This window comes from Pinus tabuliformis, chromosome J, assembly GCF_031772625.1.
Source record: "Pinus tabuliformis cultivar Carrire ecotype Pingquan chromosome J, CPIR1, whole genome shotgun sequence".
Taxonomy (NCBI): Eukaryota; Viridiplantae; Streptophyta; class Pinopsida; order Pinales; family Pinaceae; genus Pinus; species Pinus tabuliformis.
The window spans coordinates 817370341-817375418 of NC_142295.1; the positions used below are offsets into that span (position 1 = coordinate 817370341).

Sequence of the window (5078 nt, forward strand, 5' to 3'; positions counted from 1 at the left end):
ATACCTCATTTCTATTTAAATACCTCGAAATTACATTTTTTTGTTTTGAGTTAAGAATGTGTGTTTCTTGCAACATTGATTCTACATTTAGGATGTCCAGAGAGAAAATGTGACATGTATTGGACAAGTTGCTAACAATATTTATTTTAGGGTATTAATTCTCCCATGGGAAGAATGAAACCATATATGCAATCAATTCATTCCCTACAGATTTGTGAATTATTATTGTGTTTGATTATGAATTTGCAATGTTAAGAACTTCAAAATTTGTCCACATGCCAACAAATTTGCATTGTTTGAAACTTCAGTGAATAATGCTGACATTATCTGCTCATGTATGATCCATATTTTCTTAACATGGAAATGCCTTTTAAGTCTTTTGATTGATGTTGTATTATTGTAACTTGTCTGATTGTTCAATTATTCAGTTAAATAAACACTCAACCTTTTTTCTCAGATACCTCCTCTGTTTGATGAACATGGAAATGTCCTTGAAGTTGCTTTGATCAAAGATAAAAGAACTGGACAACAACAAGGTGCGCACCTGATCTCTCTTTCACAAATATGCTTTAGTTTTGTTTTTATTTCTTATAAGATTTCATGTATTATTAGTCAGTGCAAAAAATTCAACTTCAATCAACCATGTTTATTTATTTGTTTCATCATTTAGTACACAAGGGGATATTACTATGAAATCATCAATTAGAACCTCTAGCAAAATCCTCACAATTAGGAGCAGAACTTCCAAAAACATCTCACAATTACTATGAAATTTTCATTCCATTTTGCCACATATGCTATTTGTAATTTCAATGACATGTTCATTTTCCTCTTTTTATTATATCTTGGAGGAAATCTAAGCAAAATTTAGACCATAATTTTCTAGGATGTATGGAAAAATCTCATGGAAACTAAAGAAAAACAAAATTTCTAAGCCCCTGCATGTAAACTATGACCAAATATACTTTCTGTATATTCCAACCTATTCAAGTTAGCATCATTTAGTAGTCTTATGACTTGGAGAAATATAACTAGTCTTGAAATCCTTCAAATCCAGCTTATCTTAGCATCAACAACAAATGACCTTTTTGGTTTTGGAGTCCCAATATTCTTGGCCTTTCAGATATTGTTGGAGTGTTGACATCTTTAGGAGGAAGTCCAAGAATAAAATAATTTATTTTTAAATTGTATTTTAGAGGGTTTTCTTACATCATAATTTTCGAGGGTTTTTCTTACATATCCCCTCCTAAAGAATATTATTCTGATATTAGGTGGTAGTTTATTTCCTCTTCTTTCTCTTTCAAAAGCTCACAAATTTTAAGATGATGCAATGAAATTCCATGCTTCATACTTTTGAACTTCTCAATTCTTAATATTATTTATATCAATTGACTTTATATCACTTATTTTCTTTGTGTAAGTCATTTGACCAACCTTCCTGAAGCTTCCATGCATTTGCATGATTTCAATCTTCGTGATCAATGGGGCACCTTTTGTTTTAGATGAAGGTAAATGAGCTCCATATCATCATTTCAAAGGAGGAGAGAAAATATAACCATAAAAAATGTATTAATTATTATATCATCCCTTACAACGTAGGTAAATATACCAGTTTTTTGTAGGAACAAAACTGCAACTTGACAGCTCTGATTTCTTTTGGCCAAAAAAAATATGTTACTAGTTATAATGCATATATTATTTAGCCTATATGTTGTCTAGTTTCTATTTTGTTATATAAGTCTAATAACAATTTGAGATCTCTAAATTAGTTACAATGTAGATACTTCTATTTAGATTTTATGTTGTTTGGTTGCAATTTTATTATACAAGTCTAACAACAATATGAGATCTCTGAATTATTGTGGCCAATGAAATGACTACGTAGTTTGAAAATAGAGACTTCTTATATAGTATATTTCGCAGTTATGGATCAGCTTTGTGGTTGGGGAAACTGAAACAAGGATGGGAGCACATGATCCACTTGTTGTCCATCTAAAATCACAGCATGGGAAAAATGCTTAGAGCTTCCCTAATTTGCAGTAGAGGACGTCATTTGTATTACACAATGTTAACACATCCATTCTATTTTCTTATAAAGGTATTCAAACAAAAATGAGAGGCGAAAGTGTAACATTATGTTCTCTTTGTTCATGAATTATTATGATACCGACATATATTGTTTGTGCTCACTTGTCAATTTTGGACTTTTTTTGGGTGTTCAGTGAAAATTGTTCATGACATGATCCTTCCCATGACTATGACTGGTTATCACCACATCTACTCCAACATATAAACTTTCTACTTCTATTTCCAAATAGTTTCTTGGGTTACGTGAATGTATATGGGTCTCTTTAACAAAGTTCACAATATAAAAGGTGTTAAATTGTTCAGGATTGGAGGTTGTAATAAGTATAACCATATGGTTTAATGTTCTACAAGTTCTTGTTCATTTACCAAGTGGAGAAAACCCTCCATGAGTGTTCTCGAACCAATTGGTACTTGACTTAGATCATTTTTCTTACACAGGAATCAACTATGGGACTGAGGTATGGCACTTATTTGCATGAATTCCTCATGGATTCTTGCATACAAGAAATTATTATCTAAAGAGAAAAACTTTGAAATTGTTGTTGCAAACTTGTTTTCTTTGTCATTATCACAAAACTTCACAAGCTTCTCCAACCTTCTCTTCTTTACAAAACCCATTTATCAACAAATGTTAGCTAGAAATGTGTGGAATAAAATCATTGGATATCATCTCTTCCAAGAATTGTTTTTCTTCATCAAACTTTTCTTCATTACAAAGTCCACTGACTAATATGGTGTATGATAATGCATTAGGAATACATCCATTTTTATCCATGCCTCTTAATATCTGTGAGGCATCTAGTGCCCTAACTTCTTTGCAGAAGCCAGCTCACTGTATTAGAGTTAATTACATTTGGTTTACGCCCCATGAAATTCATCTTACTTAGAAATTAGGAGCCTATAGTCATGCCCTATGCAAATATTTATCAATATGATTTCCTGGAAGTGCTTGAAGCAACTTATGGAGGTTTGCTAAATTCTAGAGTTGCATAAGTTACTTATTTAGATTTCATTAGCTCTGTTACAAAGCATGTAATTTAAAACATATATCATACTTTCTAACCTTCAATACTTTCCATGGTAGTAGTAATGGCATACATGTCATTTTCTTATGAATAGGGAGGACTATGCAAAATTTGTGGAGTTTTGTTTCAAAACGTTTGGCGAGAGGGTGAAATACTGGATGGTATTCAATGAGCCATGGGTTGTTTCCAATCTTGGTTATGACAACCATATTTTTTCTCCTGGAAGGTGCTCTTCTCCATTTGGTAACTATATAGTAGGAAAATTTTTGATAGAACCCTACATTGTTGCACACAATTTTCTTCTTTCACATACTATTACTGTAAAAATCTATAGAGAAAAGTATCAAGTCAAACCTGCTACAATGCAGAAAAAATTGCATTTAAATGTTAACATCATCAATTGGCCACTAATGCTGAAACCTTTCTCCAACTGCAGCCCATGCAAAAGGGAAAAATTGGGATTCTTTTGGACTTTATATGGTATGAGTCTCTTACAAATTCTAGTGAAGACCATGCAACAACTCAAAGATCAAGGCATTTCCATATTGGTATGGTATGTTTGAACTTTCTTTCTTACCCCTACCTATGTTGAATAAGAAGTCATTTTGTTCTAATTGTAATTGGTATTTCTTATCCAAATTCCACACACATTACAAGCCTCAAAGTAACATAGTGTTGCCCATGGTTTTATTTTAGGGCCTTGGTTGTTCTACATTTTTTTTTTGAGAAATTTGTCCATTCATGTTATTATTGTAATAAAAATCTATTTTTTTCATCATATTTTCCACGTTTCTCCATCTGATTACTTATGGGAAATATTTTGATTCTATTGTGGAAATTGTTGGGACATGGCTTCCCAAGTTTAGAAAGGATTAGTCCCAAATGGTTAAAGGTAAACAGCATCTAGAACATAATCCTTCTTTTTCATTTCATCCACGACACCTAGTGTTGCGTTAATCTGACTTTCCCAAAAAGACATTGCATTAAAATGTTGCAACATCGGGAAAGAAACCATGTTTGCCATTCTTGTTGGAAAGAAAATAGGGTTGGCAGAACTTTTCATTATGGCATTAGGTTCTAATGAGCATGTTATAGGTCCTCATATTTGGATTATTCCAAATTTGTGTAGTTTTTTTAAGTGGAAGGGGAAATATTAGTGCATTTGTGTTAAATAAGCAAAATCAATAGAACATTGAAATGTTGTGCCAAATGTTTGTGAACAAATCTAACGTCTGATGTAAAGCCTTGACAATTTCATTAGGAATTCCAGGTTCTCCATAGATTACAATTATATCAACAAAATGCCTAGTGTATATGTACAACCATTAGTTCTCATATGGTTGATTAGACCTTCCATTTCTCTAAATTTCCCCGCATGCCCTAGTTTGCATATAAAGGTATGATATGTAGAATAATTGTGTTTGTTGTGGTATGCAACATAAAAATTTTCCATTGCTAACAAAGCATGTCTCTATCATTTTAAGATTATAAATTTCTTCTGGTAGCATTGTCAAAGGTTTACCTCTATTGAATGTTATTTGAAATGAGAAGAACATCGATTGTCCAATGGGGTTGGCGGGGAATATGAGCATGGTGGTAGCTAAAAAAAGTAGTAATATGCTAGTGTTTCTTGTTGAATGTTGATTGTAGTTAGGTCTTAAAATCGGTCACTAGAAATGTATTTCACTATAATTATAGCTTTGGGAAGGGTATATTGGAACACTTGAAACATATTTCACTATCATTATAGCATTTGGAAGGGTATTGTAGTTGCATCTAGGGACATGAAAAAATAGAGAAGTGGATTTTCAACACATATGTCTTTAGTTTTGCTTTCCTTTTTAATGAACCAACAACATCCATAGCATTCAGTATCCCTAATGACATTTGGACAACCAGTTAGATTAAATAGTTAGCCATACATAACCAATCTCATTTAAATCCACAACAATTTTGTTTTACCTA

At 32.2% G+C, this 5078-nt stretch overlaps 1 pseudogene; it reads right to left on the reverse strand.

Moving 5' to 3' along the window:
- Positions 1-3999: 3999 nt before the first annotated feature.
- LOC149229203 (pentatricopeptide repeat-containing protein At4g01400, mitochondrial-like) lies at positions 4000-4566 on the reverse strand (annotated as a pseudogene).
- Positions 4567-5078: the final 512 nt, after the last annotated feature.